Genomic DNA, 25,886 nt, shown 5'->3' on the forward strand with positions numbered 1-25,886 from the left:
TGGGAAAGAGACCCGTTGCTACTCAATGTTATGGCCTTAAATCGAGCCCTGAACTCCGTCAGAGCCATCAGATGAAACTAGAAGGCTAGGATTTAATCCCATTATCTGTTTTTCTGGAAAATAGCTAGCAGAAAGGAGGCCCTAGCGTCGGGTTTCTTTGTGGAACCCTAATCCACGTGAACAACGAATTAATGGTTTGGATTTGTCCAAAGAAAAGGGCTATGATTGGAGGAAGGATCCTCACATAGATCGTGCCAGCTGGCTGGAGAAAGGGGCAGGAATAATTTCTGTTTTTGGAATGTGTCACTCATGTGGGGCGTCTTTGCGCCAAATTCCAACACATGCACATATGCATGCATTTATGTGGGGTCCATTATCTTGGATGAATTTAAGAGGTCTACAACATAAACAATTCAGATCGGCTAAAGGTGGCCCACATGAATCACAGTAGATTGGTTTTACGATGGCAAGAAACACAACCTTGTTGCATGCTACCTTTCTTACAATCGACGTCGCATGTACGCACAGGCCCACTAGCATGTAAAAATCACTAGAATTAGACCAAAATGGAGGGCCAAACCTGATGGACGGTTCAGATCTTTGAGACAGGCGGTCTTGGTTGGCCACAGGGACAATCACATGAATGGTGTGTTTCTCTTTAAAATGGTCGCTGGCGGAAAGGAAGGAGGAATATTTCCTTATTCGGAAATCATCAGGTCAAACTCGGTTTGACCCAATTTTTAGTATAGTGCACATGGGTGCACGTCCCCTGGTGCACTCACAGTACTAAAAGTAGGGTCCACATACTGTTTTGATCAAATCCATACCGAGCACTCGATTCATTGACCTATATAAGGCCATGAGCTCAAGAATGGGGCTAACCTAAATCTTAAGTGGGCCATACTCTTAAATTTCTAGTTCTAAAGGTGGATTTCTATCGATCTAATGGTTGGATCATTCTGAATTTGAATATCAGCGGTTAAAATTGTCCTAGGGACCACTTAGTTGAGAATCAGTGGTTGAGTTAGGGAATAGGTGACCTAACATGCATTTAGAATGTTAAATATTATTATTACAATATTATTACTATCATTCATATATATATATATATATATATATATATATTATTTTCCTCTAAATTGTTGTTGTGGGTCATGTGCATTCATTCATCCACTCAACACCTATAGAGCTTGGATAAAAAAATAAATAGATTACTTTAGTTTGTAAGTGGGCCACAGTTCATTTTAAATTAATGGTTAGATTTAAAAAAATCAATGTCCTGAATATTGAAACTTAGTGGTGGGTCACCCCACGGGAACCTAGTGGATGGTTTGATCCATCTATTAAAGTGATTGAAATTCTAAAACAAGATTTATTTAAGGATGTAATGGTCTTTTACAGTCTGATTTAGGCTAGGACGTGTGAGCGTTCAATTTAACTAGACTAGTGTTTACACTAAGTTAGGTTACATGGTAACACTCGAGTACTGAAAAGTACGTGGTGTTACAATTACATCAAGGTAAATTAATGATTTTTTTTTTCATACAAAATCTTTCAAGTTGTATTAATGTTAATATACATTTGTATTTTAATGGCCATAAATGCACCCTGAAGTGAAGGAATTTCGGAACAACCCATTTCCTTAATATGATAATATGGTAATAATTGTCAGAACCAACTATGTTGTTGGTAGCAAATCAATGGCGCATACTAAGTCGAATGAATTTCTTAAGAATCCCATATATGGGGCATTCGACTCAAACCCATTTGAAGCTAACCCCAATGTCTTCCAAGGTCTGATTTCTCTAATGCAGGTACGCAACCTGTAACATCGCCAATATTTAGAATGATTGATACTCCACAAGTTGGGTTATCTTCATCAAAACCACAAAAGAAGAAAAAGAAGTCCACAACTAACAATGAAATGGTGCAAGAGATGAAGCGTGTAACCGCGTCTCTCGAAGCAACCCAAGCCACATTAATAGATATGTAAGGCAAACTCAGTGACTTCATGGATACGCATCATGCTACCCAAATTGATAAGAGTAACCTTAGAAAAACCATAATGTAGTGTCTTAGGGACATACCAAACATAGATGAACCGTATATATGGTGAGCAATAAGGTATCTCTTAGGGCCTATTTGTTTCTCAAATCCAATGGTAAATACAATGTAAATGGGTAATTATTATTAACCCATGTATTTACACCCAGTGGCCGCCTCTTGATAATGACCTGATGTTGAAGTGAAGCTTCTTTGAAAAGCTATTACACTGGAACAGAGAGGTGAGGATTTTTTCCATTAAAATACATGGGATCCACTATTATGTATGATCTTAATCCACACTATCCATTCATTTTTCCCTCTCATTCTAGGGCATGAGCCCAAAAATGAGGTAGATCCAAAGCTTAAGTGGACCACACCACAAGAAACATGGGGAAATGAATGCTTACCACTCAATTTTTCTTTGGGGCCATAGAAGTTTTAGATCAAGTTTATTGTTTTTGTTTTTCCTTCATCCATGTTTGTGTGATGTTATGAACAGGTTGGATGGAAGGTATACATCCTTGTGGGCCCTAGGCTCATTTAAAATTTCAATGGCAGACATTCAATTCCTCATGTTTTCGTGGTGTGGACCACTTGAGCTTTGTAGTTATCGCTTTTTTTTTTTTGGCTCATTCTCTAAAATGAGCACCTAGAACATATGGTCAGTGTGGATTAGACACACGTATAGTGATGGGCCTCACAAATTTCACCACCATAATTTTGGTAAGATGACACTATTTTGCGCCACTGTTTTCGAGGTGAAATTTCAACCTCATTTCCTCTTTTCCAATCAAGTAGAAAAAGTAATAATTGCCCATTTACATTGCATTTATCATGGGATTTGTAAAACAAATAGACACTTAGAGCATAGAGAGTTAGCATTGGTCTTCATCGAATTGCATGTTGAGTTGAGGTGTGAGTTTCTGGTAAACACTATTCAAGATTAATGAAGGTATTATGTTCCTTTTATGACTTTAGTTATGTTAATTTGGCAATTTGGGTTTTCATAACTTGGAAAATATTTTATATTTGATAGTTTTTATCCTCTTATTTATTAATATGCATGAACGTATACATGACATTTTGCTTCAGTGGTGAAATTTAGTGGGCCCACTTTTATGGCCTACCTAAAGTTCGGAATTCCTTTTTTTTTTTCAATGTATATATTTTGATAGGCTTGTTACCATAATTATTTTTGTTGTAGTATATATTAATCACTTTGAGTATTGTAAATAATTTACTTGGTCTCCTTAAAGATTCATGCAAATATACCACAAAATTCGAGGGAATTTCAAATCCACACTCCCAAACAGAAATTTTACAATCTAAGGTATTCCAAATCCAGGGTGCCAAACAGAACGAGGGGGTTTTAAATCTAGGGGGTTTCGAATCTAGTAGATTCCAAATCCATGCTCCCAAATAGGGCCTTAGTGTCAATTTACCTTGTATATTTAGTTGATAAATGGCAAAGAATTTGCAATTGGTCCTAATCACACAACCCCCCTCCCCCAAAGGACTTAGCCATAATTCTATAGCTCTGCCAAGCTTCCACACATGTTGTGGTAGACTCTTAATTTCAATTGGTATCAGAGTGAGTAGTTCTTCAAGGGCGTAGCCACCTAAAGTTTTTCTAAAGGGGCTTTAAAATTATATCTACCCAAGAGGGTTGTACTATCACACGACCACCTTATTTTGTGGGTCTAACTACACCTTTTAGAAGGCTAGGAAGATGGTCTTTATAAGATCCATTGACTCTATTATTTGGCATATTGTCGAACAAGGATGGACTATGCCCATGAAACAAGTCGTGGTTGATGGTAGAATTATTAGCACTCTTAAAGATAGATCTAAATGGAGTACCGATGAGAGAGCTTGCTTATGATGTCAAAGATCTCATTTCTATTTATTGTGCCTTTTCTCCTAATTAATTCAATTGTAATTGTACTTGTGAAATGAGAAAAGAAGTATGCGACATATTAGAAATCACACATGAGGGCATGTGCACAGTAAAAAGATCGAAGCTTTCATTCTTAGTGACCCAATTTGAAGATAAAAAAATTAAAGAGTTAGAAACTTTTGTGGAGTTTTATTATAAACTTAGTGATATTTACAACTCCATGTGGGGTTTAGGAGAGATGATTCTGGTAGATCGTATATGTAGAAAAATACTTAGATCCCTACCGAATAGGTTCACTCCCAAGATAACCTTGGTAGAAGAGTGTAGGAATATATATGAGATAAATGTAGAAGAACATATAGGTTCCCTACAAACTTATGAATTACATTTTAAGACCCTATATAGTAAGAAGAAACTCATTGTCTTAAAAACTTCGTATAAGCATTCATATAGGAAAGTTGAGTCAGAAGATGACAGTGATGAGAATAAGGAAGATGAGGAAGAGAAAATGGCTAAAAATTTTAAGAAATTTCTCAAGTTCACTAGAGGAAAGGGTTGTGATAAGAAGGACAAATCGATTGAGAAGCGCAAAAGTAAAACCACTAAACAATCTAAACAAGTCCAATGTTACAACTATGAGGGTTATGAACATGTTACCTTCAACTGCAATAGTAAAGATATAAAGGAATGACTATGACAACAATATGTGATGATACAAAGGAAAGTCTGAATCTAATTTAGGAGCCTTCTTTAGCGATGAAGACATTAAACACTTACGTGTTCTGACGGCTTCCACCACGGTGTCCCCTATGGGCTTAATAGTTAAATATGAGGAATTTAGCCTCATTGTGTGAGCCTTATAGTGAAATTGGATGATTACAACCTTTTTTTGTGCTTAATAGGTATATTTGAGGACTTTAGTCTCTTTTATTTTGATAGTTTAAGCTTTAAAGTTGCTTAATTTTAGTATCATATGTTTTTACCTTAGATTATCATTGGTCATTATTCTTCATATGAATATCTTCTAAATAAACATATTTGCATGCTCCATGTATTTAATGATATATACACCTTACATCCCCTAGTCAGTATGTGCTTATTGGTATCTTTTTTAGTTATAAAGTTTCTTCGTATTTCTATTTTTTTATATATTCATAAACTTAACTCTTTGTCAACTATTGACAAAAGGGAGAAGAAAGATCAAGTCCCACCAAAACAAGTATATTCTGTTTTGTAAGATTTGTTTATTGTTGTAGGGAATTGATGAAGATAGGGGGAGCAATTATGTGATGGCAACGAGCGCAGTGTTACATATTGTAAGTGCTATAGTCTCATACTCATTTGATTGTCAAATTTTGTTATGCCAAAACCTCTATCTGTGTCTTGCGTTTGTATGTTGATATATATATGATCAAGACACTGCATCACAATGGTTCAAGACATGTATGGTGCTCTGCTTCAAGAAATGTAAAGTCATGTACTTTAAGCATCAATGTTTAGAGCTACATCGATAAGAAGAGTACATTTCAAGACTCAAGTACATTTCAAGACTCAAGATGAAGTTTAAGTTCAAGCTTTCAAAGATCTCAAGATCAAGCTACATCAAGATAGAGATCTCAAACTTCATAAGGTTCAAACGTCAACTTACATCTGAAAGGATGAAGTTCAATGTTCATACTTCATGTCCCAGGTATGATTGACCTTAGATTGACCTTAGGGTAGGTCATTTCAGATACATAATTCAAACTGTATGTTTATATATGAATTTGGTTTGTTCTAAGACTAGTCTTAGACCTTGTTCAACTAGTCCTAGCACTGGTTCGACTAGTCCAAGAAATTCCACGACCAGTCCTCAGTTGTTGAAGATTTTTAAAAATTTTTGGTTACTCTACGACCAGTCTTAGAGACTGTTCGATCGGTTGTGGGGAGGTCATGACTCGACCTTCGACCAGACCTACAACTACGACTCAAACTCCAGCAACCAAACCTAGTTGTCTACGACCAGTCCTGGGTCAGCTACAACCGATCGTAGGTGGTCCATGACCAGTCGTAGACTCCCTAAGACCAGTCGTAAAAATGTTTTTTAGATCATGCTTAAAAATTTCAAAATGCCGCTGGTTCTACGACCAGTCGAAGGGTTCTTAAGGCCAGTCGTAGACGTGATCTTTTCATCTATAAATTGAACACGAATTTCATAGTTTTTCATCGATTAAATTCAAGAAAATTCAAGCCTCCACTTTGAGATAAGTTTGTTCATTTTAAGCTATGCTATGCATATTTAATATTCTTTTTATTAGCTTTGCTTATTTGATTTTATTCCTTTATTCCAATCTTATTTGAAAGAGGAATTGTTGTATTCCTTCTTCTTGAAATCAAAATCAAATAGAGCTAAGCCCATTTGATTTAATTTAAAATCAATTAAAACTTAGAACCATTGTAAAGTAAGTATTGGACATTGAACATTGATTCGAACATCTACTCCGATTGGTTCTACTGGGCTACTACAAAAAGGAGAAATCCAGGTATTTTACTTTTATGTAATTTACATTCTTTTGATTTCTTTTGAGTTGAGCCAGAAAAATCTCATTGTGTTGGTTATCTGAGGAGAGCCAGAAAACTCAGAAAGTGTGGGTTTTTGGATTGTGTAAGCCCAGGTTAAAAAGACACAATTGTGAAGGTTTTAGGTGAACGTGTGAAACCTATTTTGATAGTGAACGCTAATATGCCCTGTGTGAGGATATTAGGAGTGGAGTAGCTGTGTGGCTGTTGTTTAAACAGTTGATGAACACACAGGCGAACCACTATAATTCCTTATATTATATGGTTTGAATGTTTGCTTAAATTCCTATCTTTTATCATTCAAGTTTGTGGAATGTATGTGTGGATGTGAATTTTGTAATATTTGCATTTCAAGCAAAGTGGGGAATATTGTAATAATTTATATTTAAATTCTTGCAATTTATCTCAATTCCTTGCTATTTATTTATTCCTTTTCGGTTTGAGTTTTTGATTCAAAGAACGTTCTAGAAATAAGGTTGTCCTGCCATAAACCCTTGGTTTTTATGGTGTAAGGATGTCCTTAGAGCTGCATTTGATTCAATCTCTCAATACTTGATTATTGAGGCTGCTTTTCATTTTAGCATTGTGAATTGATTTCTTTTATTTGGCTATCACATTATTTAATTCCGCTATCATTATTTTAAATTTGGCATAGTCCTATTCACCCCCCCTCTAGGACATTTAGCTTGGCCTTTTCAAGTGGTATCGGAGCCTAATAGCTCATTTTTAAATTCTTTATTTTTAGATTCATTTCCTGAGCTAACGATCTAAGCTATATTTAAGACGTCAAATTTTGATAGCCTTTTAGTCACTAGGCCTCCACCATTTGATGGCTCCAACTATGCCTATTGGAAAGTCAGGATGAGGATTTTCCTCAAATCGATGGATGAGAGCATACGGAAGCCATAGTGACTGAATGGATCCCTCCTACTATGGAAGTAACTGGTGTCGATGGTTCAAAATCAATAAAAATTAAACCTTATTTCTCTTGGACCACACTTCAGAAAAGTGAGAGTAGTGCCAATGCAAAAGCACTAAACGTAATCACTTACGCACTATCACCGGATGAATTCAAAAGAATTATATCTTGTGATACTGCCAAGCAAGCTTGGGATATATTAAAAATGACACACGAGGGTACATCAATTGTCAAAAAATCTAAAGTCCAACTCCTCACAACCCAATTTGAAGAAATTCATATGGAGGAAAATGAAATGTTTATGGACTTTTATACAAGATTAAATGATATTGTAAACTCTATATAGGGTCTTGGCGACAAAATCTCAGAAAGTGAAGTATGTGCAATGATACTACGCTCACTTCCTGAACGGTTCAACTATAAGGTAACCGCGATCTAGGAACTTTGTGATACGGACAATATGAGGGTAGAAGAACTAGTTGGTTCTTTACAAACCTATGAGTTAAATGTTAAGGGTCAAATATTGCATATTAGACCCCAATTATTTCCTGGATTTACAAGCATGATGCCGGTTAATGACTTGATTTAATCGTATGTGTGATGCAGAGTATATTTACGAGCGTGGAGTGGAAAGGATGCTAAAAGCATGGATTTAAAGCTCAGGCATCACCAAGGCATTGGACTGGGCCCCATAGGACCATGATTGAGGATTTACACATCAGAGATCAGAGAAATTCCAGTCACTCACTTCAAACAGGCCTGAAAGACATCCATAATGCAAGATCATGGGGTTCCCACCATCTGATTGGCTCCAAACTTTATATGAGGCCTGATGATCATGAATTAACCATACGCATCAAAAATCATCCATTGGATCGCTGTGGAAGTGACCCAATGGACAGATCAACCCACAATTTACTGATCTGGGGCCCACCCGATCTCTGGATATATCTCATCTTCGGCCTCAACACCTTAAATTATATGAAGAACTAGATGGACGGAGGAGATTTTGTGCATACACTATGATGGACCCCCCGTGTGCATTGCATGTGCACAGTGTGCATGTGCACCAGCCGTGCACCCATGCACTCAAAGTCGGTCAGTGGGCGCTGACCGACAAAAACTCAGACTCTTCAAAAACGCAACAGCGTTAATAGTCCGGCATTGGGTTTGCTTTGTGGGCCCCACTCATCATGTATTTAGAAGATTCGGACCGTCCATTAGGATTTCAAAGGCCTGATTACCAAAGCCCAGGTGAGGGAATTTTAGGAGATTGCGTATATCATATTTCAACCGTCAAAACGGAAGATGGACGGCAGTGAGAAAACTCTTGTGGGCCATGCATAAATCAATTCAAAACCATCCATTCCCTAATGGATTTTCGAGAGGATCATAATGGACGGAGTGGATTTCTCAAAAAGATATCTAATTGGGGCCCACCATCATCTCAGCGCAAGAAGAGCGAAAGCTCTGTTCGCACGTGACCGAAAGATCTGGGCCATTTTGCATTCATGGCAAGGATCGGTTCGATGATCTGAACCATTCAGAAGTCTCCAACGACCCAGCTAATGTAGACTTAGGAGAGCGAATTTGAAGAGAGCTGCATGATCAGTTTTTCATCATTTAGACGCAACTCGGACGACGGTCTAAAAAGCTCAGGTGAGCCACACCAAAACAGATGAAAAACGGTCATGTACGCCGATTTTCCGTGTACAGTCCAATGAACAGACCCGATCTCGCGAGAAAATCCAAGAAATGGGCCCACCATCATCCTAGCGCAGGCCGTGCGTCCACGCAGAGCCCGGGCGCTGCTATTTTTTTGGCTGTGTAAATGGACTTGCGCAAGGAGTTTCAAAGGGGGTTGCGGAGCATACAAACCGACTCCAGCCAGGCCTCTCCGCTATTGCTAGCAGACTATATAAGCAAGAGAGAGAGAGAGAACCAGGGGATCCGGAGGAAGCTGGGAGAGCAAGCGGCTGTGGAGCAGACAGAGGGAGAGAGGGATTAGTATTTTTAATGGTTTATTTCTATTACTGCTTTTTATTTTCTCTTTGAGGATGTTGAGCTGAATCATGTCCATTCTTGGCTGAACCTCTTAGATAGGGCTAAGAGGTGAAGCTTGTAGTCTAATGGGAGAGATGTTGTTTATGCCTTTTGTTTAGATTGAAGGGGTTTCTGATTTAATTTTATTATGGGAATACTTTTAGTTTTTAATGGCCTGTTATGATTGAAATTACAATGGGTTTACAATGGCTTTGAGTATTTCTTTTTCCTTATTTTGATTATGACGTTAGGAAGCTCTGTTGTTCACCATCGTCTCCTGGGCATGGTTGGTTGTCGGTACCCTTCCTAATCTTCATAATCATCTAATTGGTTGGTAATTAGTTTAATTCTTTTATTGACTTTGTCTCCTGGGCATGGTTTGGTGGTGGAATCCATTCTAATTCATATACCTTTCATCTCTTTAAAATTATATTAGAGGATGTTAAGTTTAACTTCCATGATTCTTAATGCAGGCATAAGATCTCCCTGATCTCTACAAGTGGATCCTCTGAATCCCTAGTTTCCCTTCCCTAAATTGTTTAAAGTTTTAGATAATTATTCCACAATCATTCCTTAAATTCTATTTGATTTAGATTACATCTTAGTCTAAGTTCTAGTTCTACTTAGTTTCAGATAACGTACAGGTATCAGTCCCTTGGGATTCGACCTCGGTCTCACTGAGTTTATTACTACATCACAACCCTACACTTGGGGAGTGAACAAGTTTTTAGCGCCGTTGCAGGGGACTGACGGCTACGATTTTCTGAAATTAATTAGTTTTAGAATTAGTTTAAGATTAGGATTTTTCTAACTATAGGTCTAGGTTTTTCTGATTTTTAGAAACTAACCTGTTTTTCTTGTTTTGTAGGATCCTGACATGAGTTTCTAAATTGGTAATTCCTTCCTAAATTTCTCTACTTTTTCTACTTTTAAAATTAAGGTTTGAATTTTAGAAATTTTCTAATTTTAGTACTTTCCTATTTGTAGGAAATAGTTTTTAGAAACTTTTCTCTTTTATTTTGGAAACTAGGTTATTTATTTCCCTTTTTAGAAATTGACTTTCTATTTTTACCTTTTAGTATCTTTCTAATTCTAATACTTTTAGAATCTAATTTTGTTTCATAATTTTCTACTCATAGAATTTTTGTTTAGAAACTAACTTTCTTATTGTGTAGGCTTTTAAGGTAGAAATTTCTAGTTCGGTAAGCTTTCTCTCTACTTTCTATTTTTCAGTTCTCTTTTAGTAATTTACTTTCTAGTTTAGACTTTTCTTCTTTTAGAAACTGACTTGTTTGTTTTCTTTTGCAGGTCTTTAACTTAGGGACTTCAAGTTGGTAATTTCTTTCCAACTCTCTCTTTCTTTCTAGATTTTCTTTTCCTTTCTTAGGATTAGGTTTCAAATTTGATTGAGGGCTGCGAGTATTTCATGCCGAAGTGGGCCCGTGACAACACTCGACGTCTCTTGACTGAAGGAGGATTGATTGAGGGGTTGACTATCTATCGCAAGACTAGACACCACTAGAAATCCCCTGAGTTAATTGAAGTTATGGCTGAAGACCAACCTCCTCTACTTCCACCCAGGGTGGAGGATACCCAAGATGAGAATGAGGTGCATCAGGCACCCCCGCCTCGTACTTTACGAGATTATCTATAACCGGCGGGAGTGAGGACGCCCTCATGCATGATTTTTTCTGAAAACACAGGAAAAATGGACATCAAGCCAGGAGTTATCTGACTCCTTCCCAAATTCCATGAACTTGAATCAGAAAGTCCATATTTACATTTGAAAGAGTTCGATGAGATTATAGCTAAATTATGTTTTCCTAATGTATTTGAGGATACAATCAGGCTGAAACTCTTTCCTTTTTCCTTAAAAGAGAAGGCTAAGACGTGGTTACATTCACTGCGTCCTAGATCCATTGGCACATGGAACGACATGCAGAGGGAATTCATAAAAAAATTCTTCCCACATCATAAAACGATTACCCTCAGAAAAGCAATCATGAACTTTGCCCAAAAGGAAGATGAAACATTCTTCTAATGTTGGGAAAGGTTCAAAGATTTGGTTAGTTCATGCCCACAACACGGATTTGAAACGTTGCGCATTACAAATTTTTTCTATGATGGACTGACATCTTCCATGCGCCAAATGGTCAAGACAATGTGTAATGGAGAGTTCATTAATAAAGATGTTGACGAGGTATGGGATTACCTCGATAGTCTTGCTGAAAAAACACAATCATGGGACTATTACCCAAAGTCGAACACCACGTTTAGGCCGACTTAATTAAAGAATAAAGGTAGATTATATCTCTTGAAAGAAGAGGATGATCTCAAGTGTAAAGTGACTACGCTCATAAGGAAAGTTGAAGCCATGGAAGGAAAGAAGGATAAGGTTAATGAAATTGTTTGCGGCATCTGTGATTGCAACATTCATACAACTGAAAATTGTCCTACAATACCCGCCTTTCGAGGAGTGTTGAATGAACAAGCCAATGTCGTAAACAACTATCAAAGACCGTTTACTGGACCTAACTCCAATACGTACAATCCTAGTTGGAAAAATCATCCAAACTTTAGTTGGAGGAATGGACAAACGGCTACCCCTCAATGTTTCTTCAATCAAAATCCAAACCAAGTGAAACCTCAAGAGGAACCGGTTTAAAATTCCATACAAGAGCTGGCTCAGGCAATGAGGAGAATTACAGATTTTATGCAAAAGATAGATTCTCGTATGCCGGTTAAAGAAAAGGGGATGCTTCCTGCACAACCTCTCCCCAATCCTAAACCGCAGTACGAAATTAACGATCCCAGCTCTTCAAATCAGATGGGGCATGCTAAATCCATCACCACTCTTAGGAGTGGAAAGATCATTGATAAAACTCTTTCGGTTAGGCCCGAAAAGCCTCAAGAACCAGAAGAGGACAAAAATGATGGATCTAGTGATGCCGCACAAAAACTAGAACGGAACTTTTAGAGAAGCCAGTTGCTTCGTTCCCCTAACGGTTGGTTTAACCAAAACCTTTCTCTAACTCTCAGGATATCCTAGAGGTGTTGAAACAAGTGAAAGTCAACATTCCTCTACTTAATGTCGTGAAACATATACCTTCATATGCCAAATTCCTGAAAGACTTATGCACGACCAAACGACGGCAGAGTATTCAAAAGAAGATCTTCTTGACCGAGAAAGTGAGTGCCATCCTAAAGCAAGACGTGCTACAGAAATTCAAGGATCCCGGTAGCCCAACCATATCATGTGTAATCGGGGACCATCGAATTGATCATGCACTTCTTGACTTAGGAGTGAGCGTCAATCTGATTCCCTACGCGGTATACAAATAGTTAGGTTTGGGTGAATTAAAACCCACCCTAACCACACTACAACTTGCTGATCGCTCTGTTCGTGTACCAAGAGGAATAATTGAGGATGTGTTGGTCCAAGTTGATAGATTTTACTACCCTATAGATTTTATCATCCTGGACACCGAACCCATCAATAACATAAGCACTCAGATCCCCGTCATTCTTGGCCGCCCATTCCTTGCCACTTCAAATGCAATTATCAATTGCAGGAATAGTGTCATGACTATGTCTTTTGGAAATATGACATTGGAGTCAAACATCTTTTTCAATAACGACAGAAACTTATAGGAGGATGACGATTTCCACGACATTAACATGATTGACTCTTTAGTGGAAGATACGACACCTCTAACCTTATCCTCTGTCTCTCTAGAGACGTGTCTAGTCCACTCCCATGATTTTGATGATGACATGATTAGGGAGACGTGTGCCTTGCTTGATACTGCACCGGTACTTGAAGTTAACCGGTGGAGGCCACAATTTGAAGAGTTGCCTCAAACTGATGTAGTAACTTTACCGTCTAACCTCAAGCCACCAAAGCTTGACCTAAAACCTTTGCCCTCTGATTTAAAATATATCTATTTAAGTCAAGATGAGACATACCCGGTGGTGATCTCTGCCTACCTGGAGAACGAACAGGAGAGTATGTTCATATCTACTCTCATTGAGCATAAGGGAGCCCTTGGATGGATGATAGTGGACCTCAAGGGAATCAATCCCTCGATTTGTACTCACCGCATATATCTTGAGGATAATGCAAAAATCGCTCGGCAACCACAACGTAGACTAAATCCAAGCATGAAGGAAGTGGTTAAGGCCGAGGTTCTTAAGCTATTGGACGTGGGTATCATATACCCTATATCTGATAGTCAATGGGTGAGTCCAACTCAAGTAGTCCCTAAGAAGTCCGGAATTACCATCGTAGCCAATGCTAATAATGAACTCGTGCCAACTAGAGTCACTACTGGTTGGAGAATGTGCATTGACTATAGGAAGTTGAATACCGTCACGAGGAAAGACCACTTTCCTTTACCATTCATTGATCAGATCTTGGAAAGGTTAGCTGGTCATTCCTATTTTAGTTTCCTTGACGGGTATTCAGGCTACAACCAGATAGAGATAGCCCCTGAAGACCAGGAAAAGACCACATTTACATGTCCCTACGGTACCTTTGCTTACCGAAGGATGCCATTCGGACTATGTAATGCCCCTGCCACCTTTCAGTGATGTATGCTTAGTATCTTTTCTGATATGGTGGGGCAATATCTAGAGGTCTTCATGGACAATTTCTCTGTTTACGGTCCATCTTTCAGCAAGTGCTTGGAAAGTCTTAAATGTGTGATGAAAAGATGTGAAGAAAAGAACTTGGTACTTAATTGGGAGAAGTGTCATTTCATGGTTCAGAAGGGAATTGTCCTTGGGCATATCATCTCGTCCAAGGGAATCGAGGTAGATAAGGCAAAAATCGATCTTATCTCTAACCTACCTCCACCCAAGAACATCAGAGACGTGCGATCCTTCTTAGGACACGCAGGATTTTACAGGCGATTCATAAAGGACTTTAGTCTCCTCTCTCGTCCTTTATGTAATATTCTTCAAAAGGATGCTCCGTACGAGTAGACTGAGTAATGCCAGGAAGCTTTCACCAAGCTTAAGGGCAGGTTAACCACTGCACCTATCATGCAGCCACCCGACTGGAGCCTTCCTTTTGAGCTTATGTGTGACGCTTCTGATTATGCTCTTAGAGCGGATCTAGGCCGGAGAAAAGATAAGAGACCCTACGTCATCCATTACATGAGTAGGACTTTAAATCCGGCCCAAGTGAATTACTCAACTACGGAAAAGGAACTTTTAGCCGTAGTGTTCGCCTTGGACAAATTTAGGTCCTACCTAATCAGATCTAAGATCATTATCTATACAGATCATGCGGCACCGAAGTATCTTCTTTCTAAGGATGATTCTAAGCCCCGCCTGATACGATGGATCCTTCTACTCCAAGAATTTGATTTGGAAATTAAAGATAAAAAGGGAGTAGAAAATGTTGTGGCTGATCACCTTTCTCGCCTTAATACCTCTGATTCCCTTGAGACGACCCATATCAACGACATGTTCCCTGATGAACAACTGTTCAGAGTCTCCCATTCACCTTGGTTCACTGATATTGTTAATTATCTTGATACAGGTGCCATACCGACACAGTAGACTGCGCAAGATAAGAAGAAATTCTTCACCGAGGTGCGCAACTTTTTTTAGGATGATCCTTATTTATTTAAATATTGCCCAGACCAAATCCTAAGGAGATGTGTACCGGACGATGAGCATCAGAGCGTCATCTCCTTCTGTCACTCACAGGCCTGTGGTGGTCACTTTTCTGCTAAAAAGAGCACGGCCAAGATTCTGCAGTGTGGCTTTTACTGGCCCACTATGTTTAGGGACACTCATGAGTTTTGCAAAGCTTGTGAGCGTTGTCAGAAATTGGGAGCATTGTCCCGTCGAAATATGATGCCTTTGAATCCCATACTTATCATTGAAGCATTTGATTGCTGGGGCATCGATTTCATGGGACCATTCCCTCAATCATTTGGAAATCTGTATATTTTGCTCGCCGTGAATTATGTCACTAAATGGGTTGAAGCGATTCCGTGTCGAACTAATGACCATCGCACGGTCATTAAATTCCTAAAAGAAAATATCCTTTCTCGATTCGGAACGCCTCGAGCCATCATTAGTGATGGGGGCTCACACTTTTGTAATAAACCATTTGAGAGCTTAATGAAGAAATACGGTATCTCTCATAAGGTGAGCACCCCGTACCACCCACAGACAAGTGGGCAAGCTGAGATTTTTAATAGGGAAATTAAACACATTTTGGAGAAAACGGTTAACCCTGATCGTAAGGATTGGTCAATCCGATTGACCGATGCCTTATGGGCATACCGTACTGCCTTTAAAACCCCTATTGGAATGTCTCCCTTTAGACTTGTCTATGGGAAAGCTTGTCACTTGCCTGTGGAGCTAGAACATAAAGCGTACTGGTCGATCAAAAATCTTAATTTCAATCTAGACAACGTTGGCTCGCTACGCAAACTTCAATTGAATGAACTTGAGAAAATCCGGAATAATGCATATGACAATTCGAGAATTTACAAGGACAAGATGAAAGCATTTCATGACCAACACATTTTGTGAAAATCATTCACGCCCGGTCAGAAGGTCATTCTGTACAATTCTCGATTACATCTCTTTCTAGGTAAGCTTCGATCTCGTTAGACTGGCCCTTGCATTGTTGTTACTGTTTTTTCTCATGGGGCTATTGAGATAAGAGATCCTGACAATGGCAAGGAGTTTAAAGTCAATGGACATCGATTGAAACCATTTGTCGAGAAATTTGATTCAGAGGACATGTCCATGCCCCTAACTGCTCCTGTTTACCAGGATTAATCTCCTAATCTGATGGAGGTATATGTAGGTTTATTGCTTTCATAGGACTAGGGTAGTTGCTTTATTTGTCTGGCTGAAGACGGTAAACTTAGCGCTCCTGGGAGGCAGCCTAGCTCTTCATTTCATTTCATTTTTATCATTAGTTAGTTCAATGTTTGTGGGTAACATTACTGCAAACCCTCACAAGACTACAACTCGTCCACTAGGGGCAACCTAGGGGTTTAAAGGCTTGTTGCATACGCTAAATGCAATCGAGAGTACCTACGAAAGTGGTATAGGTAGGATTTTATTTTTGTTATTTTTGTGTTACCTTCTCTCTCGTGCTGACCGACACCCATGCTGCGATCTTTTGGAAAGCTTCTTGATTTTTTCGCCCAGGTACTATCTTTCCATCACTCTTATATTTTCGTTGTCCCATATGCGTTATATGCTTATTTTTTTACATTAAGGACAATGTAGATTTTAGGTTGGGGGTGAGAGATTAGGTTTCCTAATCAGCTTTTTCTTGGTCTTGAGAAAAAATTGTGAAATTTTTTAATTTTTCTAGACTTTCTTGTGAATTCGAAGGGATTGTGACGGCCATCTAGGGCACTTGGAATTTCAAGATACGTGATGTTGGTAATTTAAGACGCTTGGATTCAGTATCTGTTGGATTGCATAATTAAGTTTGAATTGTTGATCCAGAATTAGAAGTTATAAACATTGATTGAGTTATGATCTCACATGTCACATCTCACTTTCACATTAAGGTTTCAGTTTGATATTGAAGGATTTATTTGGTACTCACTAAGCATGAAAGGAACCAGCCTGAGAAAATTGAAAGGATTGGGTGAATAATCTTCACCATAGATTTGCTCCCTATAGGTGAAGGTTCAATTTCCCAAAGTAGCCGTCGGAAAGGGGTGGGCAATGGTCTTCATCATAGGTTTGCTCCCTATAGGTAAAGATTTGATTCCTCCCCTTGGTGGTATTTTAATGAATATATATATATATATATATCAAAGGTCGATTAATGAAAAGATGATCCGTGAGGAAAGTTTTGGTTATTATGAATTATCTTCTTATTTACCGATAATATTATGAAATTAAGAAGTGAACCTTAATGATAAGCTGAGATTACACGATACACCCATGGAACTCAATGTTTAGAATTCTCTGATTGTGGGATTAATACTTTGAACTTGATTATGAAGTTTACCATGCGCCTGAGTCTAGGAGAAAGTAATACCCAACATTCATGAATATGAGAATTCTCATATTTGGATTATTCTGCAAAAATCACTCGAGTTTATAGAAATTGTTCCGTAATTCTCAACTTATTTTTCGCATACCTTGCTCGGGACTAGCAAAATGCTGGTTGGGGGTTGTGTTGAGGGTCAAATATTGCATATTAGACCCCAATTATTTCCTGGATTTACAAGCATGATGCCGGTTAATGACCTGATTTAATCGTATGTGTGATGCAGAGTATATTTACGAGCATGGACTGGAAAGGATGCTAAAAGCATGGATTTAAAGCTCAGGCATCACCAAGGCATTGGATGGGGCCCCATGGGACCATGATCGAGGATTTACACGTCAGAGATCAGAGAAATTCCAGTCACTCACTTCAAACAGGCCTGAAAGACATCCATAATGCAAGATCATGGGGTTCTCACCATCTGATTGGCTCCAAACTTTATATGAGGCCTGATGATCATGAATTAACCATACACATCAAAAATCATCCATTGGATCGCTGTGGAAGTGACCCAACGGACAGATCAGCCCACAATTTACTGATCTGGGGCCCACTTGATCTCTGGATATACCTCATCTTCGGTCTTAACACCTTAAATTATATGAAGAACCAGATGGACGGAGGAGATTTTGTACATACACTATGATGGACCCCCCGTGTGCATTGCATGTACATAGTGTGCATGTGCACCAGCCGTGCACCCATGCACTCAAAGTCGGTCAGCGGGCGCTGACCGACAAAAACTCATACTCTTCAAAAACGCAACAGCATTAACAGTCCGGCATTGGGTTTGCTTTGTGGGCCCCACTCATCATGTATTTAGAAGATTCGGACCGTCCATTAGGATTTCAAAGGCCTGATTACCAAAGCCTAGGTGAGGGAATTTTAGGAGATAGCGTATATCATATTTCAACCGTCAAAACGGAAGATGGACGGCAGTGAGAAAACTCTTGTGGGCCATGCATAAATCAATTCAAAACCATCCATTCCCTAATGGATTTTCGAGAGGATCATAATGGACGGAGTGGATTTCTCAAAAAGATATCTAATTGGGGCCCACCATCATCTCAGCGCAAGAAGAGCGAAAACTCTGTTCGCACGTGACCAGAAGATCTGGGCCGTTTTGCATTCGTGGCAAGGATCGGTTCGATGACCTGAACCGTTCAGAAGTCTCCAACGACCCAGCTAATGTAGACCTAGGAGAGCGAATTTGAAGAGAGCTGCATGATCAGTTTTTCATCGTTTAAACGCAACTCGGACGGCGGTCTAAAAAGCTCAGGTGGGCCACACCAAAACAGACGAAAAACGGTCATGTACGATCGATTTTCCGTGTACAGTCCAATGAATGGACCCGATCTCGTGAGAAAATCCAAGAAATGGGCCCACCATCATCCCAGCGCAGGTCGTGCGTCCACGCAGAGCCCGGGCGCTGATGTTTTTTTAGCTGTGTAAATGGACTTGCACAAGGAGTTTCAAAGGGGGTTGCGGACCATATAAACTGATTCCAGCCAGGCCTCTCCGCTACTGCTAGCAGACTATATAAGCAAGAGAGAGAGAGAGAGAACCAGGGGATCCGGAGGAAGCTGGGAGAGCAAGCGGCTGTGGAGCAGACAGAGGGAGAGAGGGAGTAGTATTTTTAATGGTTTATTTCTATTACTAATTTTTATTTTCTCTTTGAGGATGTTGAGCTGAATCATGTCCATTCTTGGCTGAACCTCTTAGATAGGGCTAAGAGGTGAAGCTTGTAGTCTAATGGGAGAGATGTTGTTTATGCCTTTTGTTTAGATTGAAGGGGTTTATGATTTAATTTTATTATGGGAATACTTTTAGTTTTTAATGGCCTGTTGTGACTGAAATTACAATGGGTTTACAATGGCTTTGAGTATTTCTTTTTCCTTATTTTGATTATGACGTTAGGAAGCTCTGTTGTTCACCATCGTCTCCTGGACATGGTTGGATGTCGGTACCCTTCCTAATCTTCATAATCATCTAATTGGTTGGTAATTAGTTTAATTCTTTTGTTGACTTTGTCTCCTGGGCATGGATTGGTGATGGAATCCATTCTAATTCTTATACCTTTCATCTCTTTAAAATTATATTAGAGGATATTCAGTTTAACTTCTATGATTCTTAATGCAGGCATAAGATCTCCCTGATCTCTACAAGTGGATCCTCTGAATCCCTAGTTTCCCTTCCCTGAATTGTTTAAAGTTTTAGATAATTATTCCACAATCATTCCTTAAATTCTATTTGATTTAGATTACATCTTAGTCTAAGTTCTAGTTCTACTTAGTTTCAGATAACGTACAGGTATCAGTCCCTTGGGATTCGACCTCGGTCTCACCGAGTTTATTACTGCATCACAACCCTACACTTGGGGAGTGAACATTAAACCATAAAGCTCCTAAAGGTAAATATATCACTCTTAAATCTTCTAAAGGTATTTCTCAAGAAAACTCTGATTTAGAAAATTCTGAAGATGATATGGCTCTTTTAGCAAAAAAGTTTTACAAGATTTTCAAAAGTAAAAAGAGGGTAGACTTTCAAAAATCAAATGATAAGAGAAGGTCTAAATCTAAAACTAAAACTTGGAAATCTTTAAAAGATAGTCAATATTACAATTGCCAAGAATATGGGCATTTAGCAAACAAATGTCCTAAAAAGGACAAATCTAAAAAGAAAGGAATGTTGGCTACTTGGGATGAATCTTCAGGCACTGAAGCCTCTTTTGAATCAGAAGATTCTGAAATTGAGTCAGGCAATGAAGCTAAAGCCCTTATGACTCTAGCCAAGTTCACGTTTTCAAATCATGATGATTCAACTAGTGAAGAAAATCTGAATAGTGATCATGAAAATAAAGAAGATCTTCAAGATGCATACAATGCCCTATACAAGGAAAGTTGTAAAATTGCCGTAAAACTAAAACTTCAAAAAGAAAAGTTTTTAAAACTCAAAGAAGATTTTGATTCACTTATTTTAGAAAAATCCCTTATTTCAGATTGTTTTGAAAAGACAAAACGTGATTTAGAATTCAAAACCTCCCAGATTGAAAATATTAAATCTAAAAATGATAAACTTAAGCTTAAAAACTCTTCACTTTTGAGTTTAAAGGATACATGGAGGTATGCCCAAGGAGATCCAAAGTTTGAAAAACTTTTATCTGGATTTAGAAAATGTGGCGATAGATCCAGGTTGGGCTATGATAAGAATAGACCTTCTAAACAAAAGAATACACCTCTTAAGTTTGTAAGAGGAGAAACCTCAAACTCAAAAGGGAAAAGTATTAATCAAAGTTTTTCTAAAAATGTTAAATCTTTTCAAAAACCTAAAAGCAACTATGTCAACTATCAAAATCAGAACCAAAACCCTTTAGCCGAAAGAATAGTTGATTTGCTTAAGGAGCTCTTAAAATCTAACTCAGTGGGTCATTCTTACAATTACAAAAATAAAAAGACCAACTATACTCCTAAACCCAAAACAGTTATGAAATGGGCTCCTAAGGTTACCTACTTGGTTGCCCACACCGCTTTTAAAGCAACAAGTCATTCAAAGTGGTACCTTGATAGCGGGTGCTCCAGGCATATGACAGGCGACAAGGCTTTATTCACTGACCTTAAAGATATGACTGATGGATCAGTCACATTTGGTGATGGTAGTAACTGCAAAATTATTGGCCAAGGTATGGTTCAACTCTATAACCTTCCCTTATTTAAGAATGTTTTACATGTTGAGGGACTAAAACACAACCTGTTAAGCATATCTCAAATATGCGATAACAATCATAGTGTGAAATTTTCTAATCAAGGTTGTGAAATCATAAATAAAAAGGGTTATGTAATATCAACTGGTCGTAGAACTTCCGAAAACTGCTACATTGTATGCAATGACAGCTCATCTAATCAATTGTGCTACATAATCCATACCGATGAGACAGAATTATGGCATAAACGCCTTGGACATGTACACTACCGTAATTTATACAGATTGAGCAAATGAGAACTAATAAGAGGTATACCTAAATTACAAAAAGTAGACAAAATATGTGGTGAATGCTAGTATGGTAAGCAAACAAGGAGCTCTCACAAAAAGGTGAACTCCAATGCCACATTAAGACCACTCGAGCTACTCCACATGGATCTTATAGGACCTACAAGGACGGATAGTCGAGGTGGTAAAAAATACATCCTAGTAATTGTGGATGATTTTACCAGATTCACTTGAGTAGCTTTCTTAAGAGATAAATCAGAAACCCTTGATGAAGTAAAAAGGATTATCAAACGGATCCAGACTGAAAAAAGTTCTCAAGTCTGTAAGATCTGTAGTGATCATGGATCTGCGTTCGAGAATAGCATTTTTGAGAAATTCTATAGCGATCAGGGAATATTGCATGAATTCTCTGCGCCCAAAACACCACAACAAAATGGAATTGTGGAAAGGAAAAATAGAGTACTTCAAGAAATGGAAAACATAATGTTGAATAGTATGAAGCTCCTTAGAAATCTTTGGGCTGAAGCAGTGAATATCGCCTGCTATATTATTAACCAGGTTTATACATGTAAATCTAATAATAAAATGGCTTATGAACTTTGGTTTGATAAGAAGCCTACTGTCAAATACTTTCAAGTTTTTGGTAGCAAGTACTATATTTTGCGTGACTGTGAAAATCTGGAAAAGTTTGACACTAAAAGTGACGAAAGGATCTTTTTAGGATACTCTTTAAATGGTCGAGCATATCGTGTGCTGAACAATAGGACTGATGTGATTCAAGAGTCTATTAATGTGGTCATTGATAATCACTTGAATACACCTGCCCCAAGTTCAGATAGTGATGAAGTTCTTTTAATTGACAAACTAGATAATTCATCAAATCAAGTTAATTCTGAACTGAGGACTGTCAAAGATCATCCAACCACTCAAATTCTTAGAAACCCTCTCACTGGCGTGCACACTCGTAGACAATTAGAAGCATATGTAATTACGTGTGTTTTACTTCCCAGATAGAACCGGTGAACGTAAAAGAAGCGCTTTCTAACGAAAAATGGATAGTAGATATGCAGGAAAAACTTAATCAATTTGTTCAAAATGATGTCTGGTATTTTATTTCTAGATCTAAAGATAAACATATTATCGGAACAAAATAAATTTTCAAAAATAAGTCTGATGAACTTAGTAACATTATTCGAAACAAGGCAAGACTGGTTGTACAAGGGTACACTCAAATAGAAGACATTAATTACAATGAAACTTTTGCCCCAATTGCTCGTCTTGAATCAATCAGACTTTTTATATCCATTATTTGCTTTAGAAAGTTTAAAATTTATCAAATGGATGTAAAGAGTGCTTTTTTGAATGACGATTTACATGAAGAAGTATATGTTGAACAACCTATAGGGTTTGAAGACCTTAAGTTTACTGATCATGTATACTGTCTTAAAAAAGCTCTATATGGTTTAAAACAAGCTCCTAGAGCATGGTACGAAAAATTGACTAAGTTTTTACTAAGTCATAATTTTCAAATGGGTAGTGTCGATAAGATACTCTTTGTTAAGAAACATAACGATGATATCTTATTGGTTTAAATCTGTATGGATGATATTATATATGGATCAACATGTATTGACATGACTATTGAGTTTGCAGATTTAATGAAATCTAAGTTTGAAATGAGCATGATTGGGGAGTTAAACTATTTCCTAGGGTTGCAAGTAAAACAACAACCTGATGAAATTTTTGTTTTTCAAACTAAGTATGCCTTGAACTTGATTAAAAGATTTAGATTTGAGAATGGTAAGAGTTTTGAGATTCCTATGAGTACAACTCTAAGACTCTCAAAGGACTCTACAGGTAAAGATGTGAATCCTAAATTGTATCATAGCATGATTGGTAGTTTGCTTTATTTAACTGCTAGTAGACCTGATATTGCTTTCAGTGTTGGCATTTGCACTAGATATCAGGCTAATCCTAAAGAATCATATCTAACTGCTGTTAAGAAGATTATTCGATATGTCGCAAGTTCTGCTAATTTAGGTCTTTGGTATCCATATGATACTAGTGTTCAGTTGGCTGGGTACGTTGATGCTGATTGGGCTGAAAATGTTGATGATAGGAAATCAACCAGTGGTGGTTGTTTTTATATTGAAAATTGTTTAGTTTCTTGGTTTAGCAAGAAGCAAAGTTCTGTATCACTCTTAACTGCTAAGGCTGAATACATTTCGACTGGAAACGCATGTACTCAGCTTGTTTGGATGAAACTTATGTTAAGTGATTATGGAATAGCACAAGATTCTATGGTCTTATATTGTAATAATTCCAGTGCTATAAACATTTCTAAAAATCCAATCCAGCATTCACGTACCAAGCACATTGACATTAGGTATCATTACATTCATGAATTAGTGGAAGAAAAAAATAATATCTTTGGAATATATACCGAACGAGACACAACTTGCTGACATTTTCACTAAACCGCTTGACAAAAATAGGTTTAGTAAATTGAAATTTGATCTTGGTATGTGTAATTTAAATTAAATATTCTTGCATACTTGTATCATAGTGTATTTATATTTGATAATTTATGTGTTTAAATTTCAATTTTTTATGAAAATTACATATTTTAGTCGGTACACGACTAGTCGAGGATGTACTCGACTAGTCATGGTACGACCGATCGAGGACATCTCAAGACCGGTCGTGGAGTGTGTTGGGTCTTTTAAAATTTGGAGAAAATATCATCTTCTTCATTTCCTTTTTCCTCTCCAACGAGCCAAGGCCCGACTAGTCGAACCCACCTTCATTGTTCTTCAAGGTTAGTGGTTCTTTTGCATTTTTCTTGTAGATTCTTGTTAATAGTACTCCATTTTCACTCTTGGAGTAATCTATTTGATCTTTCATTACGATTTTAGAGTTCCCTTTTGAAAAATCTGATCTATTAAAACCCCATTTCAAATCTATTGAATCCTCTTGTTTCCGTGTGTTTATTCTTGAAAATGGATGCTAGAGGAAAAAAGAAAACTTCTCGTGGTCCATCATCCTCTAGATCAACTCTAATCACTTAGCACCATCTTCGGTCTCCCGAAGATGATCCCTTTGATGTGCGGGATTTGCGTATACGTAGTGTCATTGTTGAGAGACCAGTATCCATTGAACACACTGCTCCTTTTGATATCTTTCCACTCCTCCAAGCTATAGGATGGGATAACATTTTACATTGGGGTGGGCCTGCATACCAATCTATTGCACATGCCATGTTTGCATGTATCTCAGAATTCTCTTTTGAGAATTTAACTTTTAAAATTGATACTAGAGAAGGTCCATTTGAAGTTGATCATCATCTAATTACAAGGTTAATGGATATACCTGTTAATGAGGAGGGTATTCCTATTTATACTTTAGCTGAAAAACCCTCAGAATCTGAAACGTGTATACTGACCAGAGATTTATATAATATGAATGTGCAATGGACTCATAAAGGGAATGTGCTCCCCTCAAGGTACTTGTTACCTAAATACAGGGTACTTCACAAGATTTTTATTTCTAATCTGTATCCTCGTTCTGGTAATAAGACAGAATTAATTGCCTTTATGGTCCGTGTTTTGCACTCTGTCATTTCTGGTACTAAAATTTGCCTTCCTTCATTGATATGTCATTTCATTATTCAGTCTCGTCTCCATCCAGGTCATAGTGATATTCCTTTTGCCTATCTCATGACCGTTTTATCCAATCACATGCTAGTTGCTATGCCTATTGGAGAGGCTCCCATCCATCATCTTATTTTTAATAATTCGAATATTAACAAGATGAAATTGGAATTGGCTCATGGCCAAGTGGATGTTGGTGTTGGAGGAGCTAAAGCTGGGAATGAAGAAGCTGGTGATCTTCCTTCTGTTGATGTGAATATAGATGATATTTTCGATAAACTTGATTCAGATTCTAGAAATGATCCTGACTATGAGCCATCTGAGTTTGATGCTCGTCTTCCTGCTCTAGAGGAGAAGGTAGAGAATATGAATGTTGCCCATGATCTTTAGTTTAAATATATGTGCAAGTATCTTAGGCACTTGAACAAAGGGATGCATAAACTTGATCCTACCATTCCTGCTCCATCTTCAGGATTTGATTGAGTGATTTTAATTCTTGGTCTATATTAACTTTCATACTTATGTTGGATTGTGCACTTTAGTTGGTTTACTGACTTTTTAGTTAAACTGGTAAATTTATTGTGAACTTTTACTTGCTTATATATTGTCGATTAAATCCATCTATTACTCCATCTTTTAATCCTTTACATTGTTTCTACCTTTGTCCTTTTGTGACAGAAAGGGGGAGAAGGCTTTCGGAAGCTCTTTTGGAAGCTTTTGGTTTAATTGCTTATGGATATG

The 25,886-nt window shown here is 37.9% G+C and overlaps 1 non-coding gene across 1 annotated transcript; it reads right to left on the reverse strand.

Annotated features, from left to right (window-relative positions):
• Positions 1–11,448: 11,448 nt before the first annotated feature.
• Positions 11,449–11,555, reverse strand: LOC131244681 (small nucleolar RNA R71). Its single transcript, XR_009170460.1, has one exon. It is a non-coding gene; the product is annotated as a small nucleolar RNA R71 (small nucleolar RNA).
• Positions 11,556–25,886: the final 14,331 nt, after the last annotated feature.

This window comes from Magnolia sinica, chromosome 4, assembly GCF_029962835.1.
Source record: "Magnolia sinica isolate HGM2019 chromosome 4, MsV1, whole genome shotgun sequence".
Taxonomy (NCBI): domain Eukaryota; kingdom Viridiplantae; phylum Streptophyta; class Magnoliopsida; order Magnoliales; family Magnoliaceae; genus Magnolia; species Magnolia sinica.